The sequence below is a fragment of the Amblyomma maculatum genome, chromosome 1 (assembly GCF_055883805.1).
Source record: "Amblyomma maculatum isolate TAMU_Amacu chromosome 1, ASM5588380v1, whole genome shotgun sequence".
NCBI classification, from domain to species: domain Eukaryota; kingdom Metazoa; phylum Arthropoda; class Arachnida; order Ixodida; family Ixodidae; genus Amblyomma; species Amblyomma maculatum.
The window spans coordinates 238569823-238582993 of record NC_139344.1 but is presented as its reverse complement, the minus strand read 5'-3'; the positions used below and the strand labels follow the sequence as shown (position 1 = coordinate 238582993).

General features: G+C 50.4%; 1 pseudogene; it reads right to left on the bottom strand.

Annotated features, from left to right (window-relative positions):
• Positions 1–4568: 4568 nt before the first annotated feature.
• LOC146206001 (uncharacterized) lies at positions 4569–7574 on the bottom strand (annotated as a pseudogene).
• Between the last annotated feature and the right edge of the window lie 5597 nt (positions 7575–13171).

Genomic DNA, 13171 nt, shown 5'->3' with positions numbered 1-13171 from the left:
ACTTAGCTGCGTTCATGATGTCCATGATGTCCAAATATTGAGCAAAAGCAATAGCTGCGGGTGACCGAGCGTTCTTTTATTCTCTTTTCCTTCTTCCTCAGCCCACATATAAAGCCCCGCATTAACCAACCCATATGAACGTGCCTTAGTGGCCTATAGGGGTATAACGTGAATGCCAGACTCCTAGCAGGCTGATTCTGACATAACTGTCCCATGTGAAACGATCGAGACCCAAGTTGGCAGCTCCTGACAGCCAGTGTGTCACGTGGGGTGTGACGTCACAGCGTCACGTGGGTACGACGTAACTGCGGCCGGGTCACGCGAAGGCTTGAAAGAGCGAATAGTATTACTTTCGCAATAATATCAATCGTTCAATCAATCGTGCTATGGCGCAGCACCAAAAGTTGTGCAACATATCAGGCCTCAGGAGCAAACTGCCCGCTCCTGGCGCGCGCCCCGGTCCCATGCGCCGCTGCAATTCTCTTCCCCGCAGTCCGCCGCTTGGGCGCCACAGTACTCGCCACCGTGCCCATATGGGACGGTGAAATGGATGCACCTGCGAGGCCGCGATGAGGCTACTAGGGCGCGGCAGGGAGAGAGACGAATACGCCGACTAGCTCCGAGTAAAGCTCAGCGGGAGGCTTCTCGAGGTAGGCCAGCTTAATACGGTCCAGCGACACGACCTCCTTCCGACTCTTCAGTATGGTGGTTGCAGTCTTGGGCGTCTTGTGAAGGACGAGGTAGGGCCCGCCGTTTTAGGGTGTAGGGGGCGCCTTCACAGCGTCTCGCCGGATAAAAACGAAATTCCCTAGGTCAGTATGCACAAAGATGTGCCGGTCAGAAGAGAGAGGTGAGCAAGGGCGCAGCTGCTGAATGCAGTGTTTAAGACATTTGAGGTGCTGTAGAGGCGTTGACGACGGAGCTGAAGGAACGAACGTCTCCAGGTAGCCGGTAGGTACTCTGAACACGAGTTCAGCTGCTGAGCAGCTCAGTGAAGAAGGACGGAGCATTGACTCAGGACCATTGGAAGGCGATCGACCCAGTGCTCCCGGTCCATGCGCGCAGTGAGAGCAGCCTTGAGCTGACGATGAAACCGTTTAGCCATGCTGTTGGTTCAAGGGTGGTGAGCTCTGGTACGGCAGTGTTTAGTGTCAAGAAAATTGATAAGGGAACTGAATAAAGTACAATCAGATTGCCCGTCACGATCCGTTGTAACAATGCCGGGCAGCCGAAGCGGGAAACCCACGTTGAAACTAAGGCTTTGGCACCCGTTTTCGCAGTTGATGTCCGAAATGGACAAGGTTACAGGCTAACGAGTGAAGTAGTCTACCATTGTGAGAATGTGCCGGCACTAATGAGAGGGAGGAGGCGATCCATCCTAGACAAGGTGTACATGGTCGAAGTGACAGCCAGGTGGTAGGGAAGACTTGTTGGTAGTCTTGGTGTGTGCCCGGTCACTTTGCCGGTCTGGCATGCAAGACACGAGCGGGCCCAATGGGGAACATAAGTATTAATAGAGAGATTGAGCTAACCGCGATCCGCTACCGTGACCCGCTACCGTGCGTGGGCGGGTCACGGTAGCGGGTCACAAGCTGATTGGTCTCGACGCGGCAGGTCTATGTGCTGATATCCAGTATGTGGCGTGGAACGCGTGGTGGCCGGTCACGGTAGCGGATCACGGCAAGCTAAAACTCTATGCTCGACCAGAGGTACCGCTGGGTTAGAAGGTGCTGCGTGGCTCGGATGCTGGGATAGCAAATGTGAAGTGGGTAAAAAACCGGCCAACGAAAGGCAGCTAGAATGAAGGAGCGAAGTAGAAACGCTGGCGTGTTGCACCAAAGTAACCCGTGCACAAATGGCAGAGGAACCAGCTGCAGGCGGAGGGAATGGGAGCGATTACGCAAGGCTTGCAGCTCACAATCGTCAAGCTGCGTCTGTGCCAGACGTTTCCAATCGAGAAGCGCCAACAGAGGTAATGCATGAAAGAGCGTCAACTGCCTCGTTGTCGGTGCCTTTAATGTGGCGGATATCCTTGTAAACTCCGCTATATATTCCAGGTGACGGAGTTCCCGTACTACGTTCTTGGAAGAGTCCGTACGGAACACACATGCCAAAAGCTTAGATCCGTAAGAATGTAAAATTTCTGCCCCTCCAATAAATGTCGAAAGTGTTGTATGGTGGTGGTTGTTGTGGCTCTAGGAAGTAGGAAAAGGAAATGCACGGGCCTGCTACTGGCTCTGTAGCTGAGCCACCTCCGCTACCTCGTGCGCACAGAAGAGAAAATACAGAAGCAAGGAAAAAAAAGAGGGAGAGAAAGACGCGCGCCGCAACAGCTGTCGTCCACCACCTAAGCAGTGGCGGGTGCAATGACGGCTTACAACAGATAAAAATTCGGTGGCTGGCTAGCCCCCGCCGCAGGCGGCGTTGACCTACCGTCTCAGTCCCATCAGTGCCAGGAACAGCCACCCCCTGTATTGTGGTGGAGATGGCAAGCAGCTCATGACCAGAAACTGTAGCGGGACTCAGCAGGTTGGAGCTTCCAAAAAAAAACACTGGATGCCACTCGGTGTCGATTTGCTGCTGGAGAACAGCGCCTATGGCCACGATGGAAGCATCCACCATAATGCGTGTGGGCGCGTCAGTCCTCGGCTGAATGAGAAGGACCGGATCTTAGATGGCTGGCTTGTCAGCTCTGAAAGCAGATTGAGGCTCTTGTGACCAGAAAATTGCGGAGCAGGAGCTCTTTGTTGTGCGATGAAGATCATCATTGGTTGCGAAAATCTGAGCACAGCGCGAAATAAAGCGTCGTGAGAAACTGACTAGGCCCAGTAGCTCCTGCAGCTTGCGCAGTGTGGTGGGAACTGGAAAGTCTTACAGCCTTGATGGGCGAAAGCAACGGACGCATTCCGAACATCAAGATGTGGTGGCCCAGGAACTCGAGTTCAGAAGACGCGAGTATACTTGGCCACTAGGCCAAATGATTGAAATCATTGAAGGAGTTCAGGAATGTGAAGCTCGTGATCTTGCGGTGTGGAACTCGCGACGAGAGCGTCATCGATGTAGGCGAATACAGCCCTAAGTCCACGCGTCATCACGGCAATATACGTTGAAATATCTGAGCTGCGTTATGAAGGCCAAAAGGCATGCGTACATACTCGAACAGGCCGAAAGCTGTTTTCATATCAGCAGGCTCAACGGGGACCTGGTGCTAAGCCTTGCAAATCCATTTTGCTGAAGATCTTGCATTCTTCCAAGTGTGCGCTGAAATCTTGGATGCGTGGAAGGGGATAGCTGTCGTGGACCGTGCGAGCATTGAGCGCCTGGTAGTCTCCATACGATATCCAGTGTCCTGGTTCCTTCTTGGGCACCTAGTGGTGAGGCCCAAGGGCTGGAAACGAAGGTCGAATTATGCCCAATTGGAGCACGTGCTTGAATTTCTGTTTAGAAATTGCCAGATGATCACCAAAGAGGCGGTACGGCGACGGCTGGACCGCGGGCAACAATGTGGTGAGTGACAGTTTGTCTCGGTGGTTGGTTGAGGTTGCAGGGCTTCATGACATCTCGAAAGTCTGCAAGCACATTAGCGTACGGGCGCGTCGGAATTAGCGTGCGGATTCCAGTCAGAACGACAGCCAATATAACGCCAGTGAAAGGCACGTCTTGCTAGCGATCAGGGCGATGGCGGCGCATGCTTACGTCCAGGTCGAAATGGGCAGAAATTCGTAGCTGAAGATAGGCTGATGGGAGTCGGCTACAGTGAGGACAAATCGGAACGTGCGTCGCAGACCAATGTCGAGAGTCGGGGACCGCAGACCATACGTGGAGATGGAAGAAGAATTCGCCGCCCTGAGCGCAGGTCCAGTCGACATAGATGTGAGGTCTATCTTGAGGCGGGCAGTACCCTAACCTCAGCAACCGTGTCGACGAGAAAGCGCCGGCCGGAAATGTGGCCCAGGACTAGGAAAAGGCGACCTGGTTGATAAGCGAGGTCACTTGCCGCCGTCACTGATTTCGCATCGCGTTTCGCCACCAGTTGCTTCGGAAATGCACCGGCAGACACAGTGCTAGGAAATACGGTTATACCAGCTGTTAGCAGACACTCAAAGAAATTAAGAGAATCAATTTATTGAGGTCGCATTAGAAAATTAGGTGGAATGGCAGTCCGCAAGAAGAACGCGCCTGTGCGAACTCTGCTGTTGCGATGCGTGTTCGTTCTATCGCTCAGTCCAGCCTCGACTGACTCTCTCGGTATTCACGTTTCACACCTTCACTTCTGTTCTTCCCAATGTCCAATCCCTGGTACCGACGCGTACACCAGTCACACACCCGCACACACACACAGCTGTACACATCAGAGAGGGCTCGCTCTCTCTCCTCATGTGATCTTGCTCTGCGGTTTCGTGTGCTGCTGCGACGGCCGTGCGAAAGTTCCTTTTAGCCTTGGTTGGGCGCGGTGTCGGATAGCGGCGTCAGCGTTCGATGGTCAAGGTAGACAATGTCAAAACGGGCGCTTTGGTCGGCGTAGTCGGCGTAGCGCTGACACGACATTCCCGAATTTGCGCCTGTCTTCAGATGCTAGCATTTCGAGGAGATGGCATAAGCTCATTAGCGACGAGATCGCGCTCCTTGTACCTCTGCAGTTGTTCAACGTTCACTATTTTTCGGTTGATTTTACCAGGTGCGTGGTGTAGTCTTTCTATGACTACTAGGTTTGGCTCGATCACTTCTGTTATTTCAAAGGGTCCTTGGTAGCGCGCGTCAAGCGTGTTCCGCGCGCCGGCTTCGAGCACGACAAGATCTCCGGGTTGAAATCCCGGGTTCCGTTGCGTTGAGTTATATCGGGCTGTCGATTCTCGTTGACTCTCAAGAAGGCAGTCCCTCGTTTCCGCGCGCCCCTTTTCGAGATCGTGGAGTCGTTCCGCTTCTTCGATCTCGTTCTCAATTGAAGCGATGTTCAGCTCTCCGGGAATTTTTGGGTCGTAGCCATACATTAGCCAGAAGGGGTTGTAGTTTCCGTGACGGTGTCTGGTAACGTTAATGGCGAACGTTGCTTTGGGAAGTTGCTTCTTCCATGCACTGTTGTTCTGATAGCCTTCTCATGTAGCTTGCGATAGTCGTGCACCATTCTTCGTGGGGTAGTTGGATGCATCGGCTGGTCCACAACGATCGTTGGAGCGCCGTATTCGCTCTCTCTTGGCCGGATTATACCATTGGCGAGGTAGTCTTCCACTTGTTCTTTGATGAATTGCCGGTCGGCTGGAGACCACCTGTATGGTCTCAATGTCACTGGCAGGCTGTCCCGTAGTTCGATGCTGTGTTCAGCGTGGGGACACATGCCAAGGGTGTCCGTTTTCGACGTGAAGGCTTCATGATGCTTGTGTAGGATAGATCTAAGCGCATCCTTTTCGCCAGCATTAGCGTGCTTGGTCATTTTTGATACCGCGTTCTCTACCGGAGTCTTGAAATCTTCATAGAGAGCGCAGTCCTTCGCATTTAACCGCACGAAGTCATTATCGTAGTGTTACGTTTCTCCACCGACAAGTGGGACAGCTGACGGGGCCACCGCATAGCAACAGGCAGAACTGCGAGCGGATCGGCCATTTCGGCGCCGTTCATCGGCCGCGCAACGCTTCCTCCCGCGGGCAAGTCTCGGCGTGATCCTGCCACGTGCCAAATGTGTGTGCCTGCGTGTGTGTGCAAACGCCGGCCAAGCCTGGAGCTCGTGAGAGAGTGCGCCGCCCTCGCCCGTCTGCAGGAGGTGGAGGAGATGAGGTCGGACCACCTGCGATTGAGTCATCCCGTCGTGTACAAACGTGTTTGGCTCTCCCTCTCCTGTGAAGGTTTACCCTTTCCCTGTGAACTGTAAAACCTATGTAGATAGAGACTACTTTGACGCGCCGTTGAGACGACGCTAGACACTAGCTGTGTGAACGTGTTTGTATTCTCTCCGGGTCGGCTTCTCTGCCCGTTGTTTCACGATGTTGTAGTAAAGGTTGTTTCGTTGGAAGACGCCTCGTCTTTGCTGGAACCGTTGATGCTGTCCGCCGTCCACGAAGCCGCCAGGCCAACGCTACCGAGGGCCCGCGCGCCGCATGTAACAACTGGCGTCAGCGGTGAGCTGAGCACGCGAGCCACGAACGTAATAACAGGTGGCAGCGGTACGCTACCCAGGCACTCGCGACCCCAAACATAATAGTAGGAAGCAGGCTCAGCGGCTTGCTGACAGAATGAAGCTATCAGAGCCTCTCCCGTTCGTTGCGTGGATTTCGAACGCTGGGAAAACGAGTTCGATGACGCGTTGGCAGTTTCGGTCACTTGCATAAGAGTCACATTATTAGTTGGATGGAAGGTCACATCCACGTTAGCGGTGCGGTGCCAGTCGGATCCGAGAATAAGGTCTATAAATTTCGGCAACGGCGCTACGACTACGTCTCGGAGAAGCACTTTCGTTGTGCCCACCTCAACACTGAGCGTTGCCGCGTGTGATGGATTAATAGTTTGGTTTAGGACCTGGATGGACTCCGTATCGTGTCGGGCGTGCGTATCAATGTCCGCGCAAAGTGCCTCTTCACTCAGAATTGACACATTGGCTCCACTGTCAATACAAATCTTGAGTGGCCTGTTGTTTACGTGGCCCGTAACGATTGGCAATGTGCTGCCGGTGGAGTGCAAGAATCAATTTGCTTGCCTGTTGGGTGGTGTGCCGCTGTTGGCACTGTTGAACCTGGCAGATTGTCGCTGCTCCACCCTGATGGTAGCTGCGGTTTTGGGTTTGCTCATTCTGGGGATAGGTGGCCGGTGTCACCACAGTTATAGCATGACCTTGCGGTAGGCTGTCTCGACTGCGTAAGTCGTCGGGTTTCGTGCGGCCTGTCGTCATCTGGAGGAGCGTTGGACACTCCGCTGGATCGCCTGAGTTGACTGCGTTGACTCGTTAGGCGGGGTCGTGCGTCCTTGTCGTTGCAAGCGGGCGAAGTTGACGTGCGGCGTCGCGAGTCAAGTTGGGCTGCACGGCGGATCAACTCCGTCACTGTTGTGCAACACTGCGCTACAAGCGGATTCGCCCAGTTGTCGTCTTCTATTCCTCTCAGTATTAGGGAGATCCTTTCCTCGGCGGCGAGTGGGTACGGCGCCTTGTCGAGGACAGAGTTCATCGAATACGTGTATTCCACGATGGACTCGGACGGTTCAAGGCATCGTTTCCCTTGGAGGTCAAGGAACTCTTGCATTGAGAGATTTCGTTTGAAGCGGGTGGTGAGAGCTTCATTCCATTCGGGCCACGTCTTGCACATTGTCCCGTACGAGCTGTGCCAGTCTCTCGCAGCTCCCATTGGACGTGTTGCTGCGCTAGCCAGCGTTAGTGACTCCGTCCAGTGCGCTAGAACAGCGATGAGCTCCACTTGGGAATTCCAGCCGTTTACACTTTGGTGTGGTAACCCGTCATACAAAGGGATGGCGGATGATGTGTCGCTCGTTGAATGAATCTGCACTGGTGCGGTGGGTGCGGGAGTTCTAGTCAACGCGTTGGCCAGCTGTGCTTGCATGGTGGCGATCATGGCCAGAATCGCAGCCATATTCGGTCCTCCTCACCAATAGCGTAATTTGGCGTTATCGGTATCGGTATCTCCGTAGTTGCAACTCTTGTGTCGTCAGCTGGAACTTGAGCGGGTGGTGGGCTTGGTGCAGAACTCGTAACATTTTGCGCTGGCGTTGTGGCGTCTGCACTGACTTTGCCGAGCCCGTGCACTCCAGGTGCGGTAGTTGTGGTTGTCTGGGCAAGCTGCATTCGGACAGTCTCCACCTTCGCGCGTAGCTCCTTGATTGTACACAGCGCCTTCAAGTATGCCTGCCTGTCGTAGTCGTTGGCAGCCTGGTTTAGCGTTGGCGTATCCATATCTTCGGAGACTCGTCGACCAATGTGTTCTTCGAGGATTCGTGAGACTAAATCATCCTTGCTTCCGGAGCACGGCACTAGTCTTGCTTTCAATTCGTCCGCAAGCTGCTTCTTTGTAGCAGGGCCCAAGCGGTTGCGGTCGACCGAGGACAGCAGAAAGTTGACGGTCGTTGAGTCGGAGCGAGTCGAGAAAGTTCGCCGTTGAGCCGCTGCGTCTTCATTGGTTGCGTCTGACTGCCATCCTGTCGACTGCGCCATGTAAGCAGACACTCAAAGAAATTAAGAGAATTAATTTATTGAGGTCGCATTAGGAAATTAGGTGGAATGTCAGTCCGCAAGAAGAACGCGCCTGTGCGTACTCCGCTGTTGCGATGCGTGTCCGTTCTATCGCTCGGTCCAGCTTCGACTGACTCTCTCGGTATTCACACTTCACACCTTCACATCCGTTCTTCCCAATGTCCAATCCCTGGTACCGACGCGTACACCAGTCACACGCACGCACACACACACAGCTGTACACGTCAGAGACGGCTCGCTCTCTCTCCTCATGTGATCTTGCTCTGCGGTTTCGTGTGCTGCGGCGACGGCCGTGAGAAAGTTCGTTTTAGCCTTAGCTGGGCGCGGTGTCGGATAGCGGCACCAGCGTTCGGTGGTCAAGGTAGACAATGCCGAAACGGGCGCTTTAGTCGGCGTAATCGGCGTAGCGCTGACACCAGCAAATAGTTGAGGCCCGAGAATTGCCCGATCGGGTGCCACGCGGGGAAGGAAAATGGCGGCGAGGCCCTGGAGAGGAGCCGCGATTACCTTGTGAGGACGTCCGAAGGGATTCAACTGAATCGGGGAGCTTCGTGAACAATGCCTCTCGTCAGGAGATGGCAGATGACTCTGTTGGGGAAGTAAGCGCGGCGACCGAACGAGATGTCGCGTCGTCGAGTCGATCAGCTAACTGTGCGAGGAGGTGGAGAGACACGTCCCCTGACACAACCATGATGAGGCCGGTGGACTGCGAAAAGCGCTGCAGGAAGAGTTCCCTCGAAGCGCACCGTTGGAATCGACCGCACTTACTCCCAGGAGCTACCGCGTGCTAGTGAGCAGCTGGATTGGGCGACGGTTTCCAAGCTCTTCGCCTGTGAGCAGGACCTGAAGGCGAGCACTCTTGGATGCTGTGGCGCGTACGTCCAGAATGCTCTGCTTGATGGACTGCTATAGGACATCACACAATATTCCAGAAATGACGTCCGCGGCCGCATCAGCCACCTCTGAAGAGAGGTTTGAAATTTTGTGCTGGTACCGAGAAGTCTTTGAGGTGACGCGGTGAAAGTTGAAGATGGCTTCCACCTGGGAAAACCAAACCTGAGAATTGTTGCGCCAGGATGATTGCAGACGAAGCTGAACGGCAGCAGCGTCTTGTGGGTGCGAGGTAGCGTCAGGCGGAAGCTGGCCTGAGGTGAAGGGTTGCCAGGGTCGGTCATTTCTAAGCCCGGGTGGTCACTCTCGGTCTTCACAAGGTTACAGCAGAGCACCAGAAAAAAGATGCGCAACACATCAGGCTCCCAGGACTGAAGTGCGCGTGCCCTACTTGCGTCATGAACATGCGCCGCTCGAATTTTTCTTCAAATTCAAATTCAAATTTTATTCTGCAAACAAAAGTTTACATGGAGGACAGGAAAAAAGCTGTCAGAACCGCTTGAGGGGCCTTGACCCCCAACCACACGGGCAGCAGAGAAGCGTGCGGCTAAGGGAAAACAGTATAATGACGAAAACATACAGGATTCATGGAACATCATTTAAAAAAGGAACATTGTAATGCAAAGAAAGTAAAGTCGCTATGTTACATTATTATACAAATATTGAGCGCAGTTCTCTTGGCGATATACGAGTGTCAGTTTCTTGAATTATTTTATTTAGAAATGTGGGTAATTGAAGTTTCAACATCTGATGCCCATAATTTGTTCTACATTTGGCTACATGCCACCTTTCAGGATGGCGTACATTATAAACAGGGAAGTTTTCTGTTAGCCGTGCGAGGCTTGTTATAGTATCATTATTTTTTAATACACCAAGTTTGTACATGCGGCATAGCTTGTAATTATACATTCATGCAACAGGAATTATGTTCTGTTTTTTTAAATAAACCTTCAGTGTGAAAAAGATATGAAACTTTACACGCTAGGCGTAAAGCTCTTTTTTGTAAGACAGCTAGTTTGCTGATCTTTCCCGCTGTTGTTGTTGACCAAACCAGAAACGCGTGACTTAATAAAGAAGAGAATAAAGAATTATATATGAGAATGCTAACAGAGGTAGGGAAGAAGTAGCAGTGGCGGCGCATAATGCCGATTGTCCTTGACAGTTTGCTAATAGTGTAGTTCACGTGGTCATCCCATGTCATATGTTTTGTGAAAAGTACACTCCGAGTGATTTAAAGTTTTCAACCACTTCGATTTCAGTGTTATTTAACAAAATATGGGAAAATTGTACATGTGTGTGGCGAGGGTGAAATAAAAGAGCTTTCGTTTTATTATTGTTTAGTTTTACGCAGTTCATTTCAGCCCATGCATTAATTTTGGAAAGCGCGCTATTGGCTTGACTACCCAAATCGGCACATGATCAACCAGAAAAAAAAAAAAAAAACAACTAGTGTCATCAGCCTAAATTATGTAATGTGCGGTTTCATCAATGCGGACTATTTCATTGATGTAGATGATGAATAGAAACGATCCCACAATGCTTCCCTGAGGGACACCTGTATTAATGTATTTTATCGAGGAATGCTCTCCTCCAATGGTGACAAATTGTGAACGATATTGCAAGTAGGATTTAATAATTTGTGTGCGATACCTCTTACGCCATAGTGATCAAGTTTTTTAAGCAAAATTTTATGATTAAGTCACAGGCTTTTGAAAAATCCAGAAAAAGCCCATGTACCATATTTCTGCATTCAAAATTTATTAAAATGTATTCCTTTCGGTCGAGGTTCTGTAGATTTGTTTTTGCGGAAACCATACTGTGAAGAATTTATCAAGTTGAAGCGGCCAGTGAAAGAAGTCAGGCGTTTCAAAAATTTTTTCTCCAAACCTTTGGAAAACACGGGTAAAATCGATATAGGTCGGTAGATGGACATGTCATTTTTATCACCCTTTTTAAATACAACAGTTACCTTTGTCATTTGCATATTGAGGGAAAAATGTGCTGTCGACAAACAAATATTAAAAATATGGGTAAGACAAGGTGCCAGTAGATCGATTGCGTGCTTTACAGGATTCATTTGAATATTGCAGGCATCTACGGCTTTACTATTGTTCAGGGCAAAAAATTTCGCTACAACCTCACCATTTGGAACTGGTTCTAAAAATGTGGATGAGTTACCTCGGTCATTCATATAATTTAGGTCAGAGCTGTAGGTGGTAGTGTCACAGACTGAAAGAAAGAAGTCATTGAATGCATTGAACGCCTTGAATTTCTACACTATCTTTAACAATTTTAATTACAGATTCGGATGTACTATTAATTACACTGTTAAGTGCCTTCCCAACATTGTCAGTGCGTCCCTCTGCAGAGTTAAACAGTTTAGAATAATATTGTTTTTTTTTGTTTGTTTTTTTTTGCATTACGAAGGGTGTTTGGTTACAAAATTTCTGTGTATTTTGTACTCTTTTAAAGCTTCGGGGGATTTGCTGACTATAAATGCTTAGAACAATTGATCCCTTTTTCTTATAAGTTTGAGGCTTTCTTTATTTATCCATGGTTTCCGACTTTTTTTGCATGTTTTAAATGTCTTCAACGGAAAACAAGTAACGTATATTTCAGAGAACGTTTCCAGAAATAGATCATATGCCAAATTGGGGTCGCTCGCTGCAAACACAAAAGCCCAATTTGCGCAGCTTAAGCAGTCTCTAAAAGCAGTCAGCGCTTCAGGAGTAATAAGTCGGTATGAATATTCCGAACGCAGCTGTTAAGGTGTTTTAATAACTTGATTGACAAACATAAATATGGGCAGGTGGTCACTAATATTGTTATTTAAGGTTCCAGCATTAACAAGGGAAGAATCTAAGTTGGTTATAAACAGATCAAGAAGTGTTGTTGATTACGGGGTTGTCCGCGTAGGGGACATTATGTAGTTTTGACAGGAATGAAGGTTTAGTGGTGCTTCTATTTCTATCTTAGCCTTGCTTAGACTTCTCCACATTCCGCTGCGTGGGCGATACAAGGTCATTGACACCTCGAGAAAGGCTGAAAATGTGGTCGTATGATAGCCGAGCTTGGGGATGGGATCGGCGACAGTTGGAAGCTGTGTTTGGTTGTGTGCAGACGTGCCTTAGTAGCTCCGTGTATCAAGTGTAACTGGAGGCAACATTCTGCGCGGCATTTGTGTCTTCCGTATAGATTAGGGAATACACGAAAGCGAAGTATCTCGGTGAAGACACAGCGTAGGCAGGTACACAGTCTGAGCGTATGGGGCCAGCGCCAATGGCTAAAGAAAGGAAGCAGGCCGAGCAGACTTCCTATTTTAATGCAATCGCTTTCTCAAGATGTGATGTAATTAAGGGTCCCCTAATTTTTGAAGCGCTTTATGTCTTTTCTGCTCTCCGCAGAAGGAGCTCACGATTGTGCTGAAGAGAGTTCGCTCCCCAGCAACGGAACTCGATCGGCGATCGTGAGCAGCAGAACTGGATCTGCGAAGGGGGAGAAGGAAACTGTGCTGGTCCATGACCAGTGAACAACAACGAGGACTCGTTTTTTTTTTTTTTTTAACCTTCAGCGCTATGTCCTCATTTCTCCTTCATTGGAAAGGAAACGTGTGCAACTAGTTGCATTTGTAAATAAAGAGCACATGTGTGGTTTTATTTTTCATCCCGGATTCAAGGAGAAGGCAAACGCAGCGAGGTTGCGGCAGGAAATCAGACGAGTGTACGCAATCAGTAAACATGAGACCATATACACCGTGGCCTCACCTCTCACAGAACAAACAGGGTTATTTGGTGGTTCACGAGAGTGGCGATTTGTGTGCCGCACCGGGTATAAGCCTGTTGAGGACGATGGCATACTTCAAGCTATTAATAGGAAGCAAGAGTCTAATTGGGCAGAAATTCCGGGATTCGAAAAGTATTCCTAACTGATGACGCCCGACGAGGGCGATATTGCAGAGAGTTAATTGGTCGCCAGGGTGGGTGACGGCATGAGACAACGTACATGCTCGAGTTTGCAAGTAGGCTGGAACTAGGCAGATGTGCTGGTCACCTGGCCTGGCCGAGAGCGTCGGGGGTGGATTGAATTCAC